At 42.7% G+C, this 13,071-nt stretch overlaps 1 protein-coding gene across 1 annotated transcript in view; it reads right to left on the reverse strand.

Annotated features, from left to right (window-relative positions):
* LOC145413817 (uncharacterized) overlaps nucleotides 1-12,608 on the reverse strand; it is a 79,776-nt gene extending 67,168 nt beyond the window's left edge. Inside the window, exon 1 of the mRNA XM_080283479.1 lies at nucleotides 12,535-12,608. The gene's annotated coding sequence lies outside the window, so the exon portion shown is untranslated. The remainder of the gene's footprint in view (nucleotides 1-12,534) is intronic.
* Between the last annotated feature and the right edge of the window lie 463 nt (nucleotides 12,609-13,071).

Genomic DNA, 13,071 nt, shown 5'->3' on the forward strand with positions numbered 1-13,071 from the left:
ATGTGGGCCAATTTGGTAATGAAAAATTCGTTTGGTAATGAATCAGAATAATGCATTACCAAATGAATTTTTCACATGTATGAGGATACACAGGATGGAGATGGTGGATTGTTTCCTCTCTCTGATTAATCTGCTACCCTACATAATGTGAAAATAATCAACATGCTGTTAATTATAAGGAGAGTGATTACATGTATTTCCACTTGTATATATAATTAGCGAAGAATAAATGCTAGCTTTACGAATTTGGTAATGAAAAGTTAAATTTGGTAATGAAAGTTGAGGAGATTGGTAATGTGGCCGTTGCGATCTGGCAACTCTGTTTCTCCGACATAAACAGTTACTCCCTAACTTCGATTGTGAATAGATGCTTATCCCACTGGAAGCCACACGTGCTCGTTTTTTGTGAATAAACAGTGAATATATTGCAATACCTCACCTCTAGACCACATGGGAATTTACAGTGTTGTGCAGTGTTAAGAAATTTGAACTTAGAGTACAAAGGATCAACTGTGGAGTGCAAATTGGCAGTTTAAACTGGCGGTTAGAACTGCAGTGGTGCAGTTAAGAACAATGTGCAGTGTTAAACAATTATAACTCACAGCACAAAGAATTAAGTGTAGCACAACACTGAATTACTGTGCTTCAAGAGCATTTTCACCACTGTCAAAACCTTAGAAAGGCAGCCACAAACGTGATGTAAGTACCCTGGCTGAGGTACAGTCACTTCTAATTCGTTCCTTTTCATTTATTTCATGCTTTATGTCCATTATTGGTGTGAATAGGGTCTTAAATAGGTGCTATGCATGTCCGGTAGGGAGTTATTTAGGTGGCTTTCAAAGTTAGGCTGGGTTAGGGTCCATAAGTACCAGTCCAGGAGGCTGGTGCCCACTATCTGGACGTGCTTTTGGCTCTATTACGTCGGATAGTGGAGGGATTACTTCCGAATTTTTCAACGAAAGTTTTTGAAGTTTTCTAGGCATATTTCTAATTTTTCTGGGCTTTATCTAAAAATTTTTCTGGCTTGGACTTGTTCTTGGACTTGGATTTACCTGCCTGCAACTATTCAGCTACACTTCTATGCATTTCCGGTGAGTAAAACAAAAACCCTATCATTTTTATTGTTAACTTAATGATCATGTACATATTTCTAATGTTTTCAAAGGTCCCTCCCAATAGTAATAAAAACAAAAAACAAAAAAAACAATACAGGTACTGTAGTCCAAAAGACCCTTGATCCCCTGCCATTTGGATTACAGGACTTTTTCTACAGTATATTTCACTACTGTATAAAGTGCTGGTGGTACATGGTGGCAACCATCATCCACTCACTTGATGCAGCGTTGCCGCCAGTACTTCTTCCTTCAATTTGATCATTCTTTTCCTGCACCTGCCCTCCTTCCTTCCTATTTCTCCCATCGTTCTGGTCACTTTTTATAACTCTTCTTTCCACTTCAAGTGACTCAACACTGAGTAACATGCTCAAAGGCTTTTCTGTAACTCAGAGAACCATTTACGACACTGAGTGGTAACCATATAATCAAATAATGGGGTGATGCCACTGTTAGCTAGGTGGAGAGATGCAAATGCAGTGTCCATCCAGGAACCAAACCTCCACTTTTTTCTCCCTGCCTCCCTGCAAGTGAGGTGCTGTCTACCAAATACTGTATTGATTCATAGGACAGCAACACAGGGGCAGTTGCTTGCCTGCAGTTGATGGGTCTGCTCAGCCAGATAGACTTAGCATTACTCAACAACAGCTATATACTAGTAATTTAAAATCCATCCTAGTTTTCATGTGAACAGCTGCACTGAGGAAAAATTTGCTTAGAGTTGATACTTTATGTACCATAATATATAGTACAGTAATATATAGTACAGTACAGTACTGTACTGTACTTATATATGACTACTCTGGACCACATTTACTTATCAGCCTCCCCAAAAAGAGTGATAAGTTTCAAGCTTCTGATACAAGCATAGTCCGATAAACAGTATCTTAGTTCTACTGTAAAATATTCCTGTACCACACGTACAGAAGTCCTCCAATCTGACCACCAATAATTGAAATACAGTTTCCCAGTACTCCGAATTTTTCAAGGAAAAAGTTTTCAAAATTTTCTAGGCTCTTTTTTAATTTTTCTGGGCTTTATCTATGGACTTCTCTGGCTTGGCCTTGCTCTTGGACTTGGATGTACCTGCCTACAACTATTCAGCTACACTTCTATGCATTTCCGGTAAAACAATAACCTGTATCATTTTAAATGAAGTGTTTATTTAATGATCACATACATACTGTCTTTCTAATGTTTTCAAAGGTCCCTCACAATAGTCCACAAGACTAGGATTGTGGAAAGTATTAAAAATACTGTATATGGAGTAAATGGGAAGTTGTTGAATGCCACAAACAGTATATATGAGGGTGCTAAGGCTGCAGTGCATGTGGACAGTGAACTATGTGAATTTTTTCTATTTGAAGGTTGGATTGAAACAGGGATGTGTCATGTCTCCATGGCTGTCCAATCTGAATATGGATGGGGTTATAAAAGAGACAGAAGGAAGGGCAGTGGATGTTGGAGTGGCCCTAATGAGAGAGGGCACTGTGTGGAAACTCCCTGTACTGTTGTTTGCAGATGATACTGTGTTGTTAAGTGAAGACAAAAGGGGAGCTGCAAGGCTCGGTGAATGAGTTTGGGAGAGTGTGTAATAAACAGAATCTAAATGTGAATGTAGGGAAGGGTAAAGTTATGGTCTTCGAGAGAAACGAAGTCACTGAATGTTGAGTGAGGCTGGATGATGAGGAAATTGAAAATGTGAGTGCGTTTATGTACTTGGGTAGTGTGATCAGTAAGGATGGAAGTTTAGAGGGTGAAGTGCTTGAAAGGGTACAACAAGGAAGACTGGTGGCTGGTTCCTTGAAGGCAGTGATAAGAAACTGGAAAGTGAGCATGGAAGTGAAAAAGTTACTGCATGACAGTATTGTGATACCAACTCTAACGTATGGAAGTGAAGTTTGGACTTTGTTGGAGGGACAGAAGTCAAGAGTGAGGGCAGTGGAAATGAGTCATTTAAGAGGAGCATGTGGAGTCACATGGAGAGACAGACTGACAAATGAGAAAGTGAAAAAGCATTGTGGTGTAGATGTGATAGAGAGCATTTGGAGAAACACATTGAGGTGGTTTGGCCATGTGGAGAAGATGGAGAGCGAGAGACTGACAAGGAGAGTGTATGTGAATGAGGTGGAGGGGGGGAGAAGGAAGGGGAGGCCAAGGATGAGATGGAGGGATGGAGTGGAGAGGTACTGGTATATGAAAGAGGGGTGTGTGAGCTGGGAGCAGGGCTGTGAAATGGCAAGGGACAGGGCAATATGGAGGCGATTTGATTGTGGCCACCCCTTAAGGGATTAAGGCGTCTGGCAATAGATAGATAGATTTACAAGATGTAACATTAAATACAGTACAGTTTAAAGTAGTGTACAAAATTATGGTATGAAACTACAGCATATCATACAGTGTGGATGGGCATGCATGTACAGTACTGTACCGGTACTTGAAACTCAGAGGCAGCCAGTGTGCTCAATAGGTATTGTTACCATATACCAGAACTGTGTGTGTGTGTGTGTGTGTGTGTGTGTGTGTGTGTGTGATATAAAATACATACCATACTATACATAATACACACACTGAGTCAAATACATTATTACTATTACCAGCATCTGTCTTACTGTACATCACAGTGAGATTTTACACTAAAGAAGAAATTACCTTTTGTATTTTTTTTTTTTTTTTTTGTGACAATGAATAAGGGAAGAAAAAACAAAGGAAAAAAAAAAAGTCCATGTGCCTAAAGGCATCCTTTATTCATAAAATATCTATAACAACTGGATTGGAGAAAAAAATAACTAGATCTGATGTGAGAGGTGTAAGGCTGAGAGGGAGACCACGAATAGGATGGATGGACAGTGTGAAGAAAGCGCTGGATGCGAGAGGGATGTCTGTTGAGCAAGGAAGAGTGGCTGTGCGTGACAGAAATAAATGAAGAGAAACTGTGAATGAATAAATGATGACACAGCCCTGAGGGGATATTCTCTCGCATTTGGTCTGATCAGCTAGTCAGGTCAGGTGCGGGTAAGGGGATGGGTCTATTATGATGTGGCAGGGGTAAACCAGCTCCGCTGTCGGGCCCTGCTGCAGATGTCACTGATTGCACTGAGCAGGGGACCCTTGATCGGTGTGGTGCGGTGAGGATCTGTCCCTTCTCCCCTTTGGGGCTAAGATGCGAATGAATGTGTTTGAATAGATGAGTAAATGGGGAGTGTGTTGTCCTGTCTCGGCTACCTCCCTTTCCGTGGGGGAAGCAGCCTAGGTACATAGATAGATAGATAGATAGATAGGATTTAAATAAAAGTGGATTATTATTATTAATTTTTTTTATGTGCTTGACTCTGGGCATAGGCTTCACAGCCTGGTCCCAAGGCCCAGTAGTCCTCCTACATATCATACACCTCTACATGTCACCACTTCAGTGCTAACACCCACCATCCATACTGAATACATGCTAGGGCTGTCTCATAAAGGACTGGAGTATTGGTATTAGCGGGGGTATTTTTACAACATGTCGGCGGGCCTACTGGTAGATCAGTAAAGTCTATATGTTATGAAATTCAAATCCTTAAACTGTTCCCTGCCCCAGCGGGGATTTGAACCTGGGTCCAGTAGGACCGCAGGCCACCTCTCTACCTACTACCAGGAATGAATTCCAGAGAGCAGTAGTTCTGGGGATAAATGAATTTTGATAAGCAGAGGTTCTGCATTGCAGGGGAGAGAGTGTGAGTTCATGGGCGCTCCCAGCTACTCAAGTATTTCGGGAGAAAATGTGAAGGGGAGGCACAATTAAAGCAAGTTTGTCAGAGCACTTACGGTAAAAATATAGGTAAATAATGCTAAACAAGCAACATCCCTATGTACCAATAATGGAGGAAGGTCCTGTGTATTGGCAGGGCAGGATTATTAATCTAATGGCTTTATTTTGAATTTTGTTCAACTGCCTCAGTGCAACCGCTTCACATCCACTCCACAGTGGCGAACAGTATTCGATCTGAGAAAGAAATTCAGATGACTAATGTATTAGTGCCGGTTTAATATCACCAGTGAATACCTGTGCATTTACCTACTCAACTACTTAATACTCATGTGACATAAGCACAGCCTACAATGCAAAACTTGCTAATCAAGAAAACTAAACTCCATACAGCACTGTTGGGAATGTTGTCAATGAGCTACAGATTACTGTAATATCTTGGATTATTCCTCATTATTATCACACTTTGGGAGACTAACCTAGGTATCGTAGATGCTAACAAAGATATCATCCTAGGTACAAACAAATGTCAGCACCACAAAGTGGTCATGAGTTGAGAAAGCCATGTTCAGCTATTAAAAAAAAGAAAGAATTATGACTTTACAACTGGGTTATAATGTTATGAGGCAGTGCTGGGTTGTCAAATGACTCACAAAACTGTCTGTGCTTGTAAGATGCTTTAGAATAACTCATCCTGCATGTTGTATTAAAGAGAGACTTCTAATGTTACAGAGTTCTTTTTATGAGAATACCAGCACGGTTATTAAGAACAGGTTATTAAGAACAATCTCCCTGAAATCAATGCAGTTTCTAAATACAAATGATTTCTGGAACAATTGCAGCATAAAATTACATACACAATTCACTTCAATCATCCCATCCTGTACTAATTTGGATCAACAATGGCTGACCAATAACACCAACAATAGTAACTCACACAAGAAAACATCCCACAAAGCTAACAAGCTCCAAGTACTCGTACCACTGCCAATATGATAATAGTGCAGATTTACAGAGGACGGTGCTGAGTGAGACTCAAAATCCTCCATCCAATTAAAAAAGTACTGTACAGTACTTCAGTTCCACCTACTAATGCCAGTTGTTGGTGCACTGTGATATACAAAACAGTACAATGAAGTGCCTGATCTGGTCATGAACACTGAGGTACGAGACCAGTACTGTACTGAAATATACTGTATACAGTAATCCCTCTAATATCCGAACGCCCAATATCCGAACATCCCCACTAACCGGACATAATCGTCCTGGGATCCAACATTCCCAAAATGGTCCGAAAACCGCCAAAAAAAAAAAAAAAAAAAAAATCCCACCTGTAATTTGAACTTGCCGCATGCGGCGCGGGAGAGCATTGTTGTGGCGCGTCATTCCTCTGACGTCCGATAGAGCGCCGCTGCATCCTCCCCACTTTCTGCCTGTCTCTCGCCGCGAGTGCACGCTTGTCGTTATGGCTGCCCACGTACTCTCTTTTGTGGTGGTGCCTTACCTGCTACAGGCACTCCTGCTGCTCTCGGGCCTCCTCTTAGTGTGTGTGATGATGGCCTCGCCACCTGAGAAAAGGAAGAGAATGGTGTTGACTCTGGAGAAGAAACGGGAGATATTGGTAAAAGTAGATGCGGGGTGGTCTTCTTCCCGCATCCTCCGCGAGTTCAACCTGGCCCGATCTACTTTGTTCGATATTAAGAGATCCCGAGACAAACTCATGCAGTGCATGGCTGACTTCTCGTCGAGAAGCAAACGCAACGTGGAGAGGAAGGTGATGTTTACTCCCAAGTTTGCTGAAATCGACCGCTCCACGTTGATTTGGTATCGACAGCAACGTGCTGCTGGTGTGTTGGTACGTGGAACGGAGCTGAAGGCTGCTGCTGAGAAGTTCGCCAGGCTTCACGACACCCTAGGCTTCAAGGCATCCGAGGGTTGGCTCTTTGCGTTCAAGTTACGGCATGGCCTTACCAACCGTAAAGCTCATGGCGAAGCTTTGGACCCTAACGAGGATGGAGTTGACGAGTTTCGGCACAAGGTGAAGGGCTTGATCGTCAGGAAGGGCCTCACTCTCGGTCAAGTCTACAACGCTGACGAAACTGGTCTATTCTATCGCTCTTTGCCAACAAACACTCTATAGTAGCCGCAGCGAGAAATGAACGCCGTGGTGGGGCAGGCGGGATGACCTGGGATTCCCCCACTGTTGCCATATCCACATGTCACCGACCATAGAGGTAGGATGTCACCGACCATCGGCCACCGCTGCAGCCCCGCTCCATGATCCTTACCCTGTGTCTCTGGCTTTCTCTTTCTCTCTCGGTTTCTATATAAACTGGTGTATTTCCGAAACTAATTATGAAATTATTATGACTTTTGTTCCACACCACCACTGAGGTAAAAATCAAGGAAAGTTTTCTGTATAAAGGTTTCCCCCCCCTTGTCTGAGGGCAGGTCAGTTCTGGCGAGTGTATAATTATAGGTCAGGCGGAGGTATCGGCAAGGCCGCACTCCCCCGCTCATATGCCACATTTAGGAGGGGGGGGAAACCTTTATACAGAAAACTCTCCTTGATTTTTACCTCAGTGGTGGTGTGGAACAAAAGTCATAATAATTTCATAATTAGTTTCGGAAATACACCAGTTTATATAGAAACCGAGAGAGAAAGAGAAAGCCAGAGACACAGGGTAAGGATCATGGAGCGGGACTGCAGCGGTGGCCGATGGTCGGTGACATCCTACCTCTATGGTCGGTGACATGTGGATATGGCAACAGTGGGGGAATCCCAGGTCATCCCGCCTGCCCCACCACAGCGTTCATTTCTCGCTGCGGCTACTATAGCCGAGGAGACAGAGAAGTGTGTACCTGGCCGCAGGCTCTCCAAGGAACGGATATCTGCTTTGTGTTGTGCCAATGCTAACGGCATGCACCAGCTTAAGCCCGCTGTTGTTGGCTGTGCAAAGCAGCCTCGGTGTCTACGTGGGATGATGGATGTTCTTCCTGTCGTCTGGTACCATTCTTTGAAGGCATGGTTTATAGCCGTGATCTTCAAAGACTGGTTCCACCGCCACTTCGTCAAGGAGGTCATCAATTACCAAACGGAGACACTGGGAATCCCACGCGACCAGGTAAAGGCCCTCCTTCTCCTTGACAGTGCACCTGCCCACATGCGACAAGGACTTGGTGGCTGAGAATGGCCGGATTAGGTGCATGTTTCTGCCACCTAATACGACTGCTCTCATCCAACCAATGGACCAAGGAGTGATCGTGGCAACAAAGCGCCTATACTGACGGAAGTTCCTGGACAAGGTGATGGTTGTTCTCAAGGACGAGGACGAGTGCAGGGAGGGACGGGACACACGAGGCCAGCCGACTTTGGAAAACCTTCACCGCTACAACACCAAGTCTGCACTGTAGAATTGGGCTAGTGCATGGAAGGAAGTCTCTGTGAAGACTCTGGAAAATGGTTGGTCTCGTCTGCTTCTCGGAACGGATGTGGAGTACGATTTTCTAGGGTTTGACGTGGATGACTTCCATGCACGGCTACGTATGCACAGCGACGATGTTGGTGCGGACAATGTTCGTGAGTGGTTGGATGATGACGAGGGCAATCCTGGGTATCAGACATTGTCTGATATCGAGATCGCGTCTTCAGTTGCAGGTGTCAGTACCGAGCTTGAAGATTCCGACGAGGAAGGCGACGATGATGCGGACTCCTCTCAGCAGGACACTACTCCAGCCATCCCCAAGCTGAGCTCACTCCGGGAACACCTAGAGTTCGTCCTTGACTACCTGGAACACCCGTACTGCGACAGGGAGATGGGGCCCTTGGGACTTGGGGAGGAAGTGCGTGCTTTCAGGCAGAGCATCATCAATCGTCAGAATTGTCAGTTATTGCGCCAATCAACCATTGACAGTTTTTTCAGGCCCGTGACCCCCGCTGTGCCCAGCCCTGGCTCCACTCCATTGCCTTCCCAAGACAGGCCCTCATGCTCCGAGCCACAGCCCAGCACATCAGCCACGGTGGAGTCACCGCTCGACGTGAGTTTGCGTCTGTCTTCACAGTCGTCTGCAGTGGGTACACCATCACCACAACCCAGCGACGCACCCCTAGGTCACCTGCCAGTGTTACTCTCGGACTCTGACAGTGAATAAACAGCAAGAACTTCTCCACTAGACCACACAGGAATTTACACTGTTGTGCAGTGAAAAGAAACAGTGTGTTGTGTTAAGGATTTACAGTTGTGAGTGAAAAGACTAATTTGGAACAAAATCTAACGTAAATAGACTTGTTTGTTTTTGCTTTAGAAAATTATTAGAAGAATGGGAAAAGTTAAAGTGCAGAGTGCAACACTTAGTAAGTTACAATGGAGCATTAGTTAGACAAGAGTGCGCACTGTGAAGAGAACGACTTCTGAGTGCGATTGACTAGGTTCAGTGCAAGACTTCATGAACAGTGTTCTGGAAGTGCTCCAGGAAATCCTTCTTACTGTCAGAGTCCGAGAGGAGGCGGTTATTCATCGAGGTGGACATGGACTTGCTGTAAGTAGGCAAAATGTTTCATACTGTACTTTTTCCATACTATACTTACCTCAAACACCTCATTTCACTCTTTAATGTCCTTTATTGGTGTGAATAGGGTGTTAGGAGCTATGCATGTGCAGTAGGAAGGTGTTTTGCTGAGTTAGGCTAGGTTAGGGTCCATAAGTACCAGTCCAGGAGCCAGTAACCAGAATGTTTAATATTGTATGAACCTACTTCTAAACACTCATTTTATGCTTCTTTTGCATTTATTTCAGTCATTTATGTGCTTTATTGGTGTGATTTGGGTCTTAAATAGGTGCTATGCATGTCCAGAGGGAGTTGTATAGGTGTTTCTCTGAGTTAGGGTCCATAAGTACAAGTCCATAAGCTGGGGCCCAATATCCGGACAGGACCAGTATCCGGACCTGCCTATGGCTCTATTACGTCAGATATTGGAGGGATTACTGTATATATCCTGTTTATTGCAGAGCTACCATAAGCAAACATAAGAATTGTACCATGTGCTATACAGTATTTCTAATAATTTCACTTTAAGCTTAGAATGTGAGAAAAAATTGAAAAGTGCAAAACCAATGTATAGAACAGAGCAGTCTATAGACTCATCATGGCCATCCCCTGTGGGAATGTCCCCATGATGGGATGGGACAGCACAGAGATGGATAGAGGAGAATGGGACTAAGTAAAGTTCCCACAGTATCAGTATCCTATATTCCCTTCCAAAATTAATAGCATTCTGGAAAATAGTTAACTGGCTTGGAAATGACAAGGGCAGTGAGGAATATTATCATATGACTCTTCTGTCAACCACTGCTACTGGCATATGGTATAATAATGAGAAACATGTACACTGACTAAAGGAGAAGCATCAGCATTTCAAGCAGTTGAAGACTCTCCTATGAGCAGGAAGACAATAGGATATATGAAAGCTTTATTAAGGAAGAAAGAGAAGAGGGTTCACAGAATATGAACAAAATATACTAAATTTTAGGACAGGCAAGATCAGAGATGGTGAATGCAGACAAAAATAACGCGATGACTGTGGTGAAAGTCAACTAGGCCCTAACAGGAATTCCAAGTGCATGTGACAGGAAAAGAACTTGAACTAGAAAAGATTTTCATGTAATCTTGTGCAATACTGTATAAAGCATGAGTGCCTTTTGTTTCATGAAAATGGGAATACTGCATCATGGAAGAACACTGGCTTGTGCTATAAAAGTCAGGGGAAAAGTCTGAATAACAACGGAAGATGCAAAACAGTGAATGTGTAGCGATGCTCAGGGATTGTAACCTTTTGGAAGGAATCCTGGGCATTGATGTGGTGTATTAGGTTAGAGTGTTGCCCTGGAAAGGTGAAGAGTTGTCAGTGGTGGCCTAAGAGTTAGAGATAGGGCATCCTGATAGCAAAGGAGGGTGAAATGGAGGCAGTTTGTTTTGTGGCCCCCCTCCAAGGATAAAGGAATTTGGCTGAAGGCAGATAGACAGCCACTGATCCCCATTTAGCTACATATGAAAGACCGATATGACACAAATATATAAAAAGTGTGTGTGCCGCAGAAATAGACATAATAACAGATCTATTCAGAACTGAGAAGACTAGATGCTGATATGAAAGGTGTGAAGAGCCATCCCATCAACGGACTGAAATGTATGGTCAAATGGCACAGTCACCAGGATTATGTTGCTTCAATTAATACATTATATCAATATATATATATATATATATATATATATATATATATATATATACTGTATATATATATATATATATATATATATACATATATATATATATATATATATATATATACATATATATATATATATATATATATATATATATATATATATATATATATGTTCACTCATCTTAAATGTCAGGACCAACTGCCTAGCCCCGGGCTCCTATGCTCCTCATGTGGCAATGTAGGATTGGAGGTAAATTTTTACAAGTGGACAATACACCTCCCAGGTAGTGCAATATATTTTTCTGGCAGTTTTTGATGCGATACGAATGTTTCTGACCTTCATTTTTGTCAGAATTGCCCCTCACCAAACACAATAAAACTAACCAAACCAAACTCAACATACCTAACCTATCTTAGGGGAGTAATAATCAATTTCCGAATGCGGTAATGGGGGTTATTTGTGATCCTTAGGGACTATACTATACGATAATGGTGCTAAAATTCCAAAACTGCATACTGTCCACTTGTAAAATAATACTGGATTGGATGATGGATGGAAGGATGGATGGATGGATGAATGTATACTGTACAGTATATGGGTATGGAATACCGGTATATGAAAATATGCCTGGGTATAACAAACATTACAGCATAAAAAAAAAAAAAGTGAATGACAAGCTTGCCAGGAACTGCAGAGAACAAATGCTAAACTGGAAGTCAAAAGCACAGCTCTAGCCCAGGTTGTGTGTTTCATGAAGCAACTTGTAGATGGCTTGGCTTTTGGGATGGGGAAGAAAATAGCAAACATCTCCCATATGTTACTTGTCCATTGTACTTAAATGGTTTGCAACTTTCCTTGTGTAACAACCTGTGATGAATCTACAAAACAGTAGCCTAGGCTACACTACAACAATACTACCAAAAGTTACTCAATCTCAAATAAGGAATTTTAACTACAGGTAGCTGAAACTCCCTGTCACACTAATCATCAGGCAATTTAATTAGGTGTCACATTCTCGAATCCCCAACAGCTGACTACCAATGCAAAATAGCAACACAGAAATTAAACTTTTTTACACCTGGCCATCTTCACCACGATCAAAGTAAAATAATCAACACCCTCTGACATCAACCTATGATTTATATCATCACAATGTGTCTGCCTGATTTTGGGGTTAATTAATCATCAAACGATAAATACACTACAACGTATTTGAGCTTGCCATCAAGTGATTCCAGCTGATCTGAGAGAGCACATGCGTGTTATTTTATTATTCATCCCATGCAGCACCATGCGCTAGTGTTATTTGCCATCAAGACATGTTAGATTTTTCTTGAAGATCCAGGCTGAAGTAAGATTTAAAAAAAAAAAAATGTCATCCAACCTTGTGCCTAGCGTAACACACTCCACGACCTCCATCTCTTCCCTCCCTGAAAGACGCGTTACCTCGTCGTCTCTCCCTTACTCCTGCTCTCTCCATCATAGCTGGAGGGCGGGGGTTCGGTCACCACCACACCAAGCAGATAGGACATGAGGGAAGGCGTGTAGGAGCGTGAGGACATCCACGACTCCAACATCTATCACAACACTGACAACAACAAAGCACCCACCCCAGTGCCTGATGCCAAAGGTCGCTAACTTTATTTCCTTTAAGCACCATATTAAAAAAAAAAAAAAAGTTTGACAACTTGAAACACGATTTATAAACTACTGTATGTTTTCACTTGTTGCAAAGCTGTAAATCTCCCTTTATCAGTATCACGGCATGAGCCTTTGAACACGACAAGGAAGTACACACAACACGTCACGCCATCTGTTGGGCCGCCATCCAAACTACTTCTGTAAACAACATTCTATTTACAACTTTCATGTAACTTCAAAATACAAACATACTGATGGCGGAAATAGACAGGAACCTTAGTTTTCTGGGCGAGTGAGTTTAGACTCAGTGACTGACTCATACTGGACATTTGAAGTGAGTGA

Source organism: Coenobita brevimanus, chromosome 97, assembly GCF_032717465.1.
Source record: "Coenobita brevimanus isolate Jiangsu-jjx chromosome 97, ASM3271746v2, whole genome shotgun sequence".
NCBI lineage: Eukaryota > Metazoa > Arthropoda > Malacostraca > Decapoda > Coenobitidae > Coenobita > Coenobita brevimanus.